The sequence below is a fragment of the Dermacentor andersoni genome, chromosome 3 (genome assembly GCF_023375885.2).
Source record: "Dermacentor andersoni chromosome 3, qqDerAnde1_hic_scaffold, whole genome shotgun sequence".
Classification (NCBI taxonomy): domain Eukaryota; kingdom Metazoa; phylum Arthropoda; class Arachnida; order Ixodida; family Ixodidae; genus Dermacentor; species Dermacentor andersoni.
The window spans coordinates 113,124,940-113,139,870 of NC_092816.1; the positions used below are offsets into that span (position 1 = coordinate 113,124,940).

General features: G+C 45.8%; 1 long non-coding RNA gene across 2 annotated transcripts in view; it reads left to right on the top strand.

The window, feature by feature from the left end:
- Nucleotides 1–4,296: 4,296 nt before the first annotated feature.
- Nucleotides 4,297–14,931, top strand: part of LOC129386309 (uncharacterized) — a 34,342-nt gene continuing 23,707 nt past the window's right edge. Inside the window, exons 1-2 of one of the 2 annotated variants that reach the window (XR_008613745.1) lie at nucleotides 4,297–4,385; nucleotides 8,437–8,607. This is a non-coding gene — a long non-coding RNA (uncharacterized lncRNA). Of the gene's footprint in view, nucleotides 4,386–8,436; nucleotides 8,608–14,741; nucleotides 14,905–14,931 lie in introns of those variants that run through there. The other variant, XR_008613744.1, reaches the window with a different exon arrangement.

Sequence of the window (14,931 nt, forward strand, 5' to 3'; positions counted from 1 at the left end):
AGTGGAGTCTTTGTTAAAGGAATACGTGTGAAAAATAAAAAAAAAATTCTGTGATAGCGCATACATGTGTTGCTCGATTTCTTTGCCTCAATCTATCGAAAAGGTGAAACAGCTTATTTGCTGCGCTCAAATTTCGCATTAGGAAGTAACGTAATCGTCGGTAATTTTTTTACGTTGTCTACAAGGGCTCTGCAAAAGCTGTATTTCCATATTACTACATTTTTTTCAATATTCATGCATAACATATCAATTTTTTTCGCTTCAGATGTACTATTAGATGCAATTTACAGAATTGTCATATGGTTCTTCATTGCTGAGTTAAAGAGTTGTAAACTTGATAGTTTCGTTTTCTAAAAATTTTTGATTAATGCCATTTTTTACGAAAGATTTATGATCTAAATAAAAAATTCGAAGCGAACAGTCGCTAGATTTTAAGTTTTTTCTTTATATACAACAAACCTCGCCAAACTTGGTGCAGTGGTTGCCGAGAGTAAGGAATTCTCCTCTTACATGTATTTAGCACCCGAGCTACATGCATGTAGCACCCGAGCTACAGCTTCCTCTTAATAATTATGCTCACTTATGTCCTTGACCTCTCCACAAGGTGGTATCTGGCGTTGCGACATTCCCTCAAGTAACAGCTCCGCAATACGCTTTTGTTCGTACAGCGACATGTGGCGCACCATATTTGATCAAAAAAAGGTTTCAGTTATGCCCTAAAGGTGAACCATCGATTACCGTAGGAAATTAATGGACAGATAGCTATACGAAGTAAGGATAGCGGTTTTGTCGGCCGTATAACACTGTGAGCATTGGCATATTAACTAAAATAACAAGCATGGTGTCACGCTCACTCAAACAGACATGAACACATCTCACTTGATTGCAGCAGAAACTCGCTGTCTAAACACTGGAGCGAGGAAGCGCGGCAGCAGCAGCGAGCGAGATGACCTTCATGCTGCGTCTCGCTCCAACGCGAACTAAGCCGCTAAAACACAGCGCGCGCCGGACTCTTCCGCCGTCGCAGATGGCTTTCAACATAAAGCGGTCCGCGCGAGCTGCCCTAACAGAACGCTCCCACTTTCCCTCCCCTCCGCCTGGAGCCTTGAGCGCAACGAAAAATGGCACGCACCTTCCCCGCTTTCGTGTCTGCGTGCGCGAGATTGAACTTTGATCGCCGGCTCACCCTCGCAAGCCTTCAGCCCTTTCACTCGCAGCTACGGCGCACGGCGTGCGGCAAAGATATTATCGATCTTGGATTTTGTGCGGAAGCTCACGGCGACGGCAGAAAGGCGCCTGGCGTGTCTATAACTGCTATCGCAATAAAGCGAACTGAAGTGCTACTAATTGTTCTATGCCAATTTCAGAAAGTATTTCCCAACTTCATTGCAGGGAATCTTAGGAACCTTTTTCATCGTGCGTTAGTATAAGTGCTCGTCTATGCTCTACCCTTGGAGTGACAACGGTGAAAGAATGTTAGAACTTCTGACGAATGACCAGTTCTTTGAAGGAGTCGATACAAGATATAAGGCACAATCCTTACGCCTCCCACTGCTTTTCATATGTGGGCATCACTGACGTTCACGGGAAGACCAGCACGGACCAAGTTGAAGAAAGCTGGTGCTCCACGGAAAACCTGTGCATACCTTAAGAAATGAAGGTTAGTTTGCTGAATTTCTTTCATGGCCTTTTCCTTCTGTTATTAGCGCTCGCATAAACTATAACGAAAAGTATATTTTCATAAGAAGTGAAGCACGGCCGCACCAACATTATTACGAGAAGCTTTTAGAGACAACAGGGGCAACATAACGATCAGAGAAAGCACACAGAGCGGTGTAAGTATCGCGATACAATTGCGCACTACAGTGAGCAGCGGAGGAGGGGGACGATTTAGCGTCACTGGGGAGGAGGGGGCTCGAGCCGCCGAGCCCGCATCCGTAGTCGGCGCCCATGGGTCTGCCAAAGGGGTATTGCGTGGAAGAGGTGGGCAGATGTCTCCGTAGTTTAGCATGAGTGTATTGCATACCATGTGATGCGCCAGTGTTCCGTACGCGACTTTCGTAAAAGCGCATTGTCCTTTCTCGTAGTTTCGCCCTCCTACTTTCGCACATTTCACCTGTTAACGCAGTTTTGGTATTTGGTTTAGGAGAGTAACACGTGTTCGTAGGTTAGGTTTTGCAGCAGCTGCCATCCGACTAAAACGGTAGGTGCTGCTGCGTGCCGTGGCGTCATAACAGCGTCAGTATGCAAAGGAAGTACGGGAAAAGTTTCTTTCGCATCACACGGGACAGCATGTTTGTTGTGATCCAAGTTTTCAGCTTGCTGTTTGCCTTCTCCGATGTAAAGACAGTGATTGAAGTAGTTCTACAGTGGTTTATGCTTTATTCAGTCAAAGAACGCTGCTGATAGACAATAAATAAATGTTCGGGACGTAGTTTGCGAGTTAGAACTATTAATGAATATTGCTCTATTTTACCAAATCGAGCATGCAATCACTTCACCTAATTATGCAACATCTTTATTATGTAGTTTTGTGCATGGTGGTTACGGTGTTTCATGTGTTTTAGTTGAAGTTTTCGTCGCTCCAAAACAATTAATCATGCATTATGAAACATTTGTGTTACAATTTCAAAGATGCATGGTGGGGTAATTTTAGACCGCACCTCTTAGGCCACCATTCACCGGGTTGAGCGTTGGCCTGGTGACAGCCTTTCTGAGGGTACTTGCCGAGGTCAGCCAAATGGACGGGTGAAACTTTTCGACAAATTATAAGGTGTGGGAGACAAATTGGCGAAATACCAGCCGACAGGCCACGTTTCCCGCAACCCTAGGTCACGTGAAGCTAACTAATTTCCTTTAATAAGCTTTGGCGTCAGCGGCCACATACGTATAGCGTATCTGAGCGCCGTACACGGCATGTCTATGTTTTAGTTGAACAGCCTATGTAAGCGCAGTCTTTATTACAGCACACTCCGAAGAAACACCCTTAAAACCGGAAGGCAACAACAATGCTTAATGCAGTTCAATTTGTGGCGTGAATGAATGAATGAAACCACGTTTATTTCACATCAGAATTCGCCGACAGCGTTGCGGTGGAAAAGTTCTTGGCGTGAGATAATACTGCCATGAACGGCCCACCGTGCCTTACAACTTGTTGCTGCATACGTGTAAGACATGCAATAGAAAAAAAAAAACAAGTTCGATGTGGTAAAAGAAAACGAAGACCCCTTTTGTGTATTAGCTATGTATGCAGGTTTCGTGGGCTCGTTGGTGTAAAACAAAATTAAAGAACTTTAATAGATCACGTGCCAACATGGGTACATCAGCACGTGCCAAAAGAAAAAAAAAGCAGGAATCTGCTGCGACTTTAATCGAGATTGTGGACTAAAATATGTACTCACAAAATTTGGCGGTAAATAACGGTCAAAGTTTTAGTGTTGTGACCACCCTACAACGGCGTTAACATGTAGGCACCCTAGCGCCAACGCGTTCGTGCCACTGCTCTCGCGTTCCTCATCGTCTTCTTCAAATGCCGGCCGCGATGCCGCTGCTCTTGCCAGAGTTACCATACTGCCTTTTGCTCTACGAAAAAGCAGACGACACTGGCCCTGTGCCAGGCGATGCGGTGATTTGGGTCTGAAATTATTTGTCTCAGTATATCGAGAAATAAGAACACAGATGAAGTTGCGCTCAAATTTCGAATTAGCCAGTATCGTAATTGTCGAACAACTTTTTTTTCCGGGTAGAGATGATGTTCTTTTTGACTAAATTTGTCGCACCTTGTTATTGCAAACACATGTGGATGCTTCTGATGGGATGCCATTGAAGCATTCATTCGTTATTGTTTGACTGATTCAGTGATGCACTGCCCGTAACACGTACGCAGGTTGACGGCATGAACTTCTTTTTTGTAGAAGGACAAACATTTTTGTTATCGCTTCGAGTGCCCTTCTTTGATGGTTATTGATTTCACTGAAACGAATACTAAATATTCACCATTAATGATGCCCTAATTATCTCCGGCATTACTATCTAAGTAATATTGGCGCAATGCCTCCTTCATTAGTAACTCAGAGGGCGCAGTCGGTTAGTGTGAGTGCTCGTTCACTTACTACACTTGTTATTTTTTTCGATCCTCCTCTCAGATTAAGAATTTCTCATAGGTAAACTCCTTCCCACGATTCTTAGTTGATATCCCGCATTGACTACGTGCAATAAATGCGCATCATCGTCCTCGTCATCCTCTTCGCTCGCGTGAACTTCTGCAGTCGGCAATGAAGCAATCGAAGAAGAAAGAGAAGAAGAAACCAGCTACACCAGCGTTGAGGCAACGAGAGAACATCATTACGAAGCCAGAGCCTTCATCGCAATCTTCAACGGCGGCGGTAAGTTATCCCAGAAGTTGCATGACAGTTTTATACTTCTTTATTTCGCTCCTTCCGAGAAAATTGTGTGTGATAATATGAAATGATCCCGATAAAAGAGCGACAGCAAGCTTTGGCGTAAAACTGTGTATCCTCAGACGATGTTCTAAGAATTTGGGGGGCCACATGCTCGTAGACAAAGCACACGCGATGACGGCTAGGGCCCTAAAACGTAAAATTATTCCAATTTGTTTTTATGCTAAATCGGCCATTAGCCCTGCATGATAGGTCAGAATGGTTCGGGTTCAGCCCGCATGGGCGGTTTCCACACCCATATGGGCTAAGCCCGAACCATTTTGACCTATTGTACAGGGCTCATGGCCAATTTGGAATCAAAACAGCTAGAATAGTTGGACGTTATACCGGCGTCTTGCCAGCTGTGAAGGTCTGCTAGAACGAGCAGGATGAAAAGCGCTACCGCCGGCGTTGCGGGCGACGCACCTCAACGGTCCACGATCCACGAGACGAGAATAACTGAAAACCGTTAGCGTCTGAAGCCTTAAAGTGTACCGTCCGTCCAAGCAAACCGCTGCAAGTGCAGTGGTGCAGCATGCATACATCTACACACCAGGAACTCCATTGTTAGCGCACAAAATGCTCGCGCCAGCAGCAAAAAAATATATATTTATAATAATAAACGCTGTCGTGGCTTGTTCGAAGCGATGACTGAGCGGAGCCTTGACGATGCGCCCACTTCGTTTCATTCGTTTTGCACCCAAAGCGCTGGGCGTCTTTGGAGACCTAATCCTCCATGCGAGCCCCAGGTGTGGCATCGGTACCGTGATTGTATGGGGAGGCAAAAGGCGCCGTGCGTGTTTATATGATTGTATGGGGAGGCAAAAGGCGCCGTGCGTGTTTATATTATGGCGACATCATTATTTGCCCTATGAAAAAGATTGGGCAACACTAAAGCTTCGCCTTTAAGAGTGGAACATCATAGCATTAAAGGATCACTGACTGCGTCTCACACTTCCCGGCAGCTGCAGCTTATGTAACCGTAAGGTTTATGAAGGGCAGAAATGCTGGAAAAGGGGTTTATGTTTGAGTTTCCGGGCAAGGGAATTATGTTTTCTGGTATATTCAAGAAACAGTCTTATGCTATCATGTCTGTAGGTTGTGTTTTGGTTGTACTTCACAGTTTTTCTGACATATTTTACTTTGAGGAATTCAATTAGTTCAGTAATGTCTCTGCGCAGGGAAGAAACGACAAGCGCTCGTGTAGAACTGCCGAATGCGTGCGGACCTTATGTGGAAGAAGGAACGAACATACGCAAAGCAGAGAGGTAGAAGACGAAAAAGCAGGAAAGAAATATTGTGGCTAAAGCGTAGGTATTTAGCTGCGGATCGAAAAAATAATAAATGGAACATTGAAGAGGCTGAGATATAGAGCACACGGGAAACCCTACTTTTTATTGAACAAAATTCTTGCGATGCAGAATGAGCAGTAAACCATGAGATGCAACGCCGCCGGCACTGCCGCGGTGCCAGTCATTCACACATCGCAACGGAGGAATTCGTTCGCACATTACAAAGCACACGTGCTTACTAGCAAACTAAACACTTAGACAACATTTTGCACGTATTATTGGGGCCTGTTCTCGTCCAAACGGCACGCCAATCAATTTACCTAGTGTTAGGGCTTTGTATCGGGGTTTGTGGTTCGGAGCCGCGCGCCACCACTAGAGCGCCTTAACGTGGCAGCTGCTCTGTACTATATACGAGGTCGTTGCACTAAGATGACTCTGCAGAGACATGCCATCATCCGTCTCTATCGGTGAGTTGCTTGTTGGTGAGGAGATGAAGTCGAGATATTGACGATATATGAGCAGGTCTATTTTACACATCTAGAAGTGGCATTGCAGTGCACAGCTTCTTGGTTATGAGGGCCTTAACAGTTTCACCAGTTATGGGAGTCTAATAAGTTATGGGAATCTCAGCCGCCCACAAGGGTGAATCACACTAAATGTCGAAGCACTTCACAGATTTGAGTACACACCGCACGCGGCACCCCAACTTGACCGCATTGAAGCTTTCGTTTTCCCTTAGTCACTAGCAAGGGAACTGAATGTCCTTATTCCGGACAATCGGAAAGTTTTAATTGGTCGCAGCACCCCACCCACAATGTGCCGCAATTTCGGTGGTCTCCCGGTTTCACATATATATGCAATCACGAGGTAATCCGGAAGCAGGGGTTTACACTGTTCATGCGGATGTCGCTGACATTGGCTCCTTGCCGATATTAGTGGGCGCTCTGTGAAAGTTGGCTTGTTAGGGATTTCAGGAGTGAGGCCCCGCGACTGCCTTTACCGCTTCCACAGAATGGGACGGTTGCTGTCACATAAAAGCCCGCGTGTTTCTTTTCCAGTCAATGGTCAGCTCCGGGCGCGAGGACATACGTTGACCTCACTTTCGCCTGGGCTGGCGACGCTGAAAGGGTTGCTTCGCAGGAGGCACAAAAAAATTATCTCGTGGTATTGAGACGCAATAGCGAGAGGGCGTGAGACGCTTTCTGAGACACATCCGGCGTTCAATGCTCCTGTCACCTAGCGAAGCGCAAGGTTACCTTTGGTGAAGCACTTGGTGTTAAAGACCATTATCCTGATAGCATCGGTCAGTTGGTTGTTCGTCTTAATTCGCGTGCGAACAGGGCTAAGAATACGGGCGAAAGCAAGGGCACTTCGAAAAGGAAAATTCGAGCTCTTCTATGAACCTCTTTGACCGCTGTGAACCTCGTAGCAATTTTCTATGAACCTCTTATATGAATCTATTTTGATCAGACTTCAAGAAATCGCGGGGCCTGTTGTTACGACGTAGCACGCGAGGCCGAAAAAGCTGCGCAGCAGACCCAGAGACTTGACATCTACATAATTGGCGTCTCTCAATAGTCGCTCCAGGTGGAGCGCCATCAGCTGCGTCAGGAATTGTACATTTATGCTGGTGTCACACGTACACATCTCATCGCACTGGGGCCGATCCAGATCGAGCTTGACTCGGATCGGGTGTCACTGTCATTTGCGATCGCGATCCTGCGGGATCCAGATTTGGGTGATCGCGATCCAAGAATCGCGATCAGGCGCCTTTTTGCGAGAGCAAGCTGACGTCGGCACCCTCTAGCGGCGTATTCTGAAAGCTCGAAAAACATGAAGTGAAGCCAGATGAATAGAAAAAAGAAATTTTTAATAATCTTTTTACCAGCAATAATAAGCTGTTCAATTCAAATATTGTCCCAATTTATCCAGTTTTGCAAATGTGAATTTGTAGCACTATGCAGTTCTGAGAGTTCCTGACGATCAGCAGACGATAACTCGATCCGGATCGTTGGATCCTGTTGCAGCGACCACTGTTGAACGTGATCAAGAAATCCGATCCGGATCGGCACCCATCGCGATCAGAAGTGTACGTGTAATACCGGTATTACAATAGCCTGCAAGCGCGTGAAGTATCCTAGGAATGGTAACTTCCGATGGAAGTCTATGGCGCTGCACTGAGTGCCGGCGCTGGGGTTCTAGCAGCAAGACGAAAAATTGAAACTTGCGCGCTTCATTTGTATTCCTGTAAAAAATATGCTTTCACGAAATAAATGCTAGCCGACTTTTGAAATACCGTAATTTTCCAGTTAGAATCAGTTTTTCTTTATCATTTGTGTACCATTGAAATTAGACCGTGTCCACCGGTGTCGTCATTATTGCGGTTGTCTCCGTGTTTCTTGTTTTCATCGGTCAACAGTCAAATGCTGTGGTATTCTCTGGAGCACTTCATTGTCGATTCATGGGCGCCGCTATTTATTGCCGTTTACGAAAATGTTCTTAGTTTTGTGAGCAGTGACATCAAAACGCATACTCGTAAATCACCAAACGCATGCGAAGAACCATCTTCATATGCACATTCGAGTGTAACAAAATGCATTACGTTGTTTGAGACGGAAAACCGCAGCGATAACCACCCGTGGTAGCGGGAACCAGCTGCATGCTTCTGCAAAGCACCTGATGCGCATGTCTTCCGCGTTCCGCAGGCAGAATCTAACATGAGCTCACAAAGGGAAGACCGCGGCCTTGTCCGGCGCTATAGGACATCGCTGTTGTTCTTGTGCTTTATCGGAGTGGTGCCGGGAGGACTAGGAGCTGGATTGGTCACGACGCTGCTTAGCTCTTCGTAGTCATCCGTTTATCAGCCGACAAACGAGGTAAGTGTGAATTTTTCAGGGTCCTAATGGTGCCGGCCCACCGTCCAGTGTAACACGTGTCGTACTATGGAATAGCTTCTGATTTGTGAATATTCAGTTCTGCATTCAATGGGTACTTGCTTGGTCTGCGAACATAAACGCGTGGGATCTGGTACACGTGTAAATCTAATCGTTATTTATAGCCACCGGTACTACTGACCGGTAGCGTGCTTTCCTTTATTTTTGTTTTCTGTTTAGAGCGGGTGCTGTATAGCTCTACCTCTCAATGGGTCTGTAGTGTCAATAGCCAAAATTTCGGGAGGCGCGCGAAGCGTACGCCTCTGGGTTTTTGCCGCGCCAGCTGATGGCGATCGTCTCCACGCATCCGTGGCAGGAGCGGCGCCGGCAGCAGGGAGGCAAGAAAAAAAAAGAACCAGAAAGCTCGCCTTCGCGCATAGAGTTCGCCGCAAGCGTTTCCCGATAGAGATTACGGTTGCATAAGCTGCAGTTGCTGGGAGGCGGCAACTGTACGTAGCGTAGGAAGGAGTGGGTGACGTAACTGCACTTTGCTTGCGTAAAAGGAGACGTCTAGCAATTGATATGTGTTGTGACAGTGCTCTGCACATGCCACGTATAGTGAGGGCTATATCGAGTCATGGTATAAGTCTGCTTACGTGCACTTCTCTCCTCTACGAACCGCTCTTTTGTACGTGGGTAAAGCAGCGGCGCGAGCCCAGTCGCCTGCGTTTGGAACTTCTTAGGCTAATAATCACGTAAAATGCATGTGAATGTCGTCATCTCAATAATTTCAAGCTACGGCGCAATGGGTAGTCGTTCTAGTGGCCGTTTACAGCTTCTCTGTGCAATCACATATACAGCATGGATTGGAGGCCAATTTTTTCTTTTTTTTTGTGATTTCTTTTTCCTTTATTTTCTTTTTGTTATTTCTTTTCCTTTTTTTTTTGCTGCGGCGTTGCAGAGTAGGAGTAGATGGCACTACATTTAAGCTCGCTTCAGAAAGACGTTCTTGATTTGTGTTGAGGCCGCCAGCAAATTCATGGCGTTCAGTGCATGTAACTGTTGGATGGAAGCGTCTAGTATTTTAACCTCCTGGTGTTTTGATATGTCAGAGAATGTCATGGGCGAATGTCGTGTCTTTTGAAGGGTAGCATAAATATCAGTAGCCAAAACGACAGCGGTGGAAGGAAGTTTTCGGGGTCTACTTGTAACTGGCAATGATCGTCTAAGTCCCAGTCAGCGTCAGTGAAGACATGTGCGGCAACTACATATAATGCATTAGAAGGGGCGCCCAGCATCATCTTTCTCGCGAGGCGCTCAATTTCGGAGGTTGCGCGTTCGGCTCCGTCATCGTCAATTTTCTTTTTCTTCTCCTTTCATTTACACTTGGAGTATCATTTATAAACTACAAGTAAATCCAATAATTGCGCTCAAGCGGCGGGACACCCCTGCGCAAATCCCGAGCAGATTTCTTAAAGAAGCGAAAAGGCAGTCGCGTCCGCCCCTGCTGTGCAAACACCAACAAATATATGTATATATATATATATATATATATATATATATATATATATATATCATAAGAAGCTAGCGTGCGAACCTTGATCTCTTTGTGCGTTGGCTTCTCATGGTATGATTAATAAGTATCGGGACCCTCGGTTGACCCCATTCTTTTTGTTCTTACATAACAAGGGTCTCGAATGCGGAAGCATTGATGCCTTCTGGTAGCATGTGCGGGTGTATTGACCAGTTGCCTTCACACAGAAATATCACGTTCTCGTGACGCCTGCGGCAGAAAGGATGTTCTACATCCGCCGCCAAGGTTTGTGAGTGGTGGCGCTGGCTACCACTTCCAAGGTTAGTTCTTCTAGTAACACATAAATATCCAAGAGCATGGATAGGGAAACCGCGCCGCGTTAGCTGAGTTGGTGAGAACATCACACGCGCAACTGAAGACGTGGGATCGTTCCCCACATGCGGCAAGTTGTTTTTTCATTCACTTTCATTGCCATTAATGTATCATTTGTTCAATTCAGTTAGTAAGTACAAGCAATTTCTCCCATGTTTTGTATGGTGTCTTTATATGTTGGCGTCTCATGATATGATTAATAAAACTTGGGCCCCTCGGTTAAACCCGATTTCTTCTCGTTCAGACAAATAGCAGTATCTCACGCAATGTAACGGGCAGGATTAACTCAGCGCTCTCATGTTGTACTAAGCGGTGAAGAAACTAAACAGTCATCGTGAAGACCACCGCTAATTATCGTGAATCAAAGCAAATAGCATAGAAAACTGCACTGTTGCCACGAGGCATGCGAATCCGCATCATTTTTTGTTCTTTTTCATTTACCTCTGGCGTATTATTTCTACCCTTCCAATAACACTACAAAAATTTCCCTTGCGCTCTTCCTGACTTAATCGTCTGTTGACTTCAGATTGATGGAGTGCACTGCATATATGTTGCTCAACCTAAAGCTTTATTTGTTTTGCTTTAAACAAAAAGTTATCCGATTAAATTTCGTCCGGTAAAGCTTTGGCACATGCACTACAATGAGTACTTCGTAACACAATTTTACTCGGATCGCCACATTGAAAAAACTGGCGGAATTCGTGGTTTATTTGCATTTCTCTGAAATATATTATCGTAATAAGAAGAATATTAAGCGGGGCAATTCATACTGCATACAATCTAATATATCGAATTTGAATTGAGAATGTATGTGGTGACATAATAGTCTCGCGCGCCCCACAGGCAGAATCTAACAGGAGCTCACAAAAGGAAGACCGCAGAGTCGTCCGGCGCTAAGTGGTGCCGCAAGGACTAGGAGCTGGATTGGTCACGACGTTGCTTAGCTCATCGTAGTCATCCGTTTATCTACCGACAAACGACGTAAGTGCGGATTTTTCATGAAATTAATGGTGCCAGTCGGCTTTCCAGTTAACCACGTGTTGTACTAAGGATTATCTTCTGATTTGCGAATATTCAATTTTTTATTCGGTGAGTGCCTGCTTGCTCTGCGAACGTGAACGCATCGGATGTGTGGTACACGTGTAAAACTAATAGCTATCTATAGCCACCGGTACTGCTTACCGGTACCGTGCTTTCGTTTTTCTTCGTTTTCTTTTTAGAGCGGGAGCTATATAGCTGTACCTCTCAATGGGTATGTCGGGTCGGTAGGCGAAAGCTTGGGGGGCTCGTGCCGCGTGCGCCTCTGGGTTCCTTGCAGCACCAGCAGGTGGCGCTCGCCTCCGCGCAGCCGGGCGAGGAGCGGTGCTGCCCTGGCGGGAGGAAGAAAAAAAAAGAACCAGATAGCTCGCCTTCATGCAAAGCAATTGCCGCTAACGTTTAGTGCTTAAGCTTACGGTTGCATAGGCTGCAGTTGCTGGGAAGCGGCAACTGTACATAGCGTACAAAGTAGGAAGTGACGTAACTGCAATTTTAGTACCCAAACGAACCCGTCTAGCAATTGATATGTGCTTTGACCGAGCTCTGGAGATGCCACGTATAGTGAAGGCTGTACGAGGTGCAGTGAAAATTTAGTTAAGTGCATTGCTCTCCCCTCCGATCCACTTATTTGTAGATGCACGAAGCCGCGGCGCAAGGATTTGTAACTTGTTAGGCAAATAAATAGGTTACATGCATGTGAATGTCGCCATGTGAATAATTTCAAGCCACGTCGCAATGGGTAATCGCTCTAGTTACCATATTCAGCTTCGCTCTCCAACCACATACATAGAATGGATGGGAGGCCATCTTTTTTCTTTTTTGTGTGATTATTTTTCCTGGGGCATTGCACAGTAGGAGCGGATGAGACAACGTTTGAGCTCTCTTCAGAAACATGCTCGTGATTGGCATTGAAGCCGCCAGCAAACTGATCGCGTTCGTTGCAAGTAACTGTTGGATTGAAGCTTCTGGTATTTTTATCCTGCAGGTGGTTTGCTATGTCATCGAATGTCATGGGCGACTGTCGCGTAGTTTGAAGTCTGTCATTCTGGCGTATCAGTAGCCAGAATGACAGGGATGGGATCACGTTATCGTGGTCTACTCTTTGCTGGCGATGATCATCTGTGTCCCAATGAGCCTCAATGAAAGCATTCGCGGCAGCTGCATAAACTGTATTATAAGGGGCGCCCGGCAGCGCCTTTTTCTGGAGGCGCTCAATTTCGGAGGTTTCGCGTTCGGCTCCCACCATTGTCAGTTAGCTTTTTCGTCCACGTTTATTTGCACTTAGAGCGTCATTTCTAAACTACAATTAAAAGTCGCATATGACTTTTCGTATGCTTTTGTTTTCATAATTATCCATAGTCTTATGATTGTTGTAGTTTGCTGAGTGGCGCTAAATTGCTCAAATTGAAGGTTTTTGTTTCTCGCTGTAGTAAAAATTATGCGGAATAGCCTTCGGTGCCCTAATCGATGGCGTGCGCAATACAACGAGCACTTGGCCACGCATATTTGCTTGGACCGCGGCATTGAGCAATTTAGCGCCTGATTCGGCGTCGAAAACTCTTTTACCTCTGTGAACGTTTTTTCGCTCTCTATCAGCCTCCTTTATCAACATTTTTGAATAAAGTGCTTAAGAGTGCAGAGGACAACATGATGGCAACGCAGAGCAACAGATGCGCAGCTGAAGCAGCGCCTTGACATTAGTACTAGGCGTATCGCAATGGTGGCTTGATGAGGCGCACCTCCACTAGCGTCGGCCGTCAGACCCTGAGATTAGCGTCGCACATGCTACATGCGTTGCCAGTGTTCCTGTTTGCTTATCTGAGGACTGCCAGCTACAGCATAAAATAGGCCATTTTACAAGCCACGTACGACGCCGCCTAATATAAAGCTTCATTGCGCTGGAGATATCGTTGCTTTTATGTACAGCAGCTGCGGCCAGAGGCTGCCTCGCTTAGCCATTAATCCAGTGGCGGCTTTTTACTGAGGAAATTATTGGCCAGTCCTTTAAGACAACACCAGCAAGCGCCCGAAAAATGCAGGGAAGAGGCCAATGAAATCTTCCGCATGAAAAACAGCTCTGGCCTTGCGAGGAGGCTAGGTGATCTTCAAAATAAACCATAAACTATGAAGGAGGGCGTGACACCACCTTGACGTCATCAAGCCGTCGCGACGTTGTGGGCTATATTGCTTGACCGTGATTCTTCATCGGCATAAAAGCCCCGTCACGCTTCCCTCTCGATACGCTGTATTATACCGTGGCGCCGCGGCGATGTGGGCGCGAGGCACAGTTGTGAATATATAATCGGACAGGATAATATTGCTAAACAAAACGCGAGTTACATTAGCCTAACACCGGATAAGATTAAAGTTCTTTCTGTTTCTTTTTACCCAATGGCTCGTATTCAGTGACCCAAGTTGGCATGAAAGAGGTTCATTGAACAGCAGCGCGTAAGCTGTGTCACATACCTAGTCACCAAAACTGGTCCGACGGTTGGTTTTGAACCGAGGTCTCCAAGTGCCGCATCCCAGTGTACCTATAAACCGTACACTTGCTAGCGACCGAAGCTAGTGGGAAGATGGTTATAGATGCAGACAGACAGATAGACAAGTAGAAAAATAGACAGTGGGAATTGCGTGAGCTATCATAAGAAACGTAACCTTATAATAAACCGAAATCTGGTGTTTTGGCACAAATATGGAGAAGGAAAGTGTCATGTTATATTTTTCTTCAAGTAATCCATATGTCATTCCAAAATTATTGCAAGGAGAACGTTGAAATGCGTAATTTTTCAACTTAAATAATTTTACTGTTCATCCTTTGTGCTCATCTCTTAGAGCTTTTTCTCCGGTTCCGTCTTTATTGCGTCTGTCCGTAGGCTTCTTCTTTTTAGGGGACAACAACCGAATGATGCTGTATTCCCTGGAGCACATTATTCTGAATTGAAAGGCGCCAGTACTTCTTGCTGTTTACAAGCAAGTTCTGCATGTTTGAGTAGTGACCTCAAATTATCATGGACATAAAGCATCGAACGCGTGCGATGATGCCCCTTCATTTGCTCAACCGGACATAGGAAAATGCATTAGGTTTCTTCAGTTGGAAGGCGGTCGCGCTACCAGTCCATGATAGTGGCAAACAATTGCATGCTTCTGCAAAATAGTTGATACGCAATTCTTCCGCTCACCGCAGGGTGAGTCTAATAGAAGCTCACAAAAGGAAGACCGCGGCGATGACCAGCCCTATATGACATCGCTGTTCTTGTGCCTTATCGGAGTGGTGCGTTGAAGGATTAGTAGCTGGACTGGTCAGGGCGCTGCTTAGCTACTCGTAGTCATCGCCCTCTCAAGCAACAAGCGAGGTAAGTCAAAGTTGGCATGAAACTAAT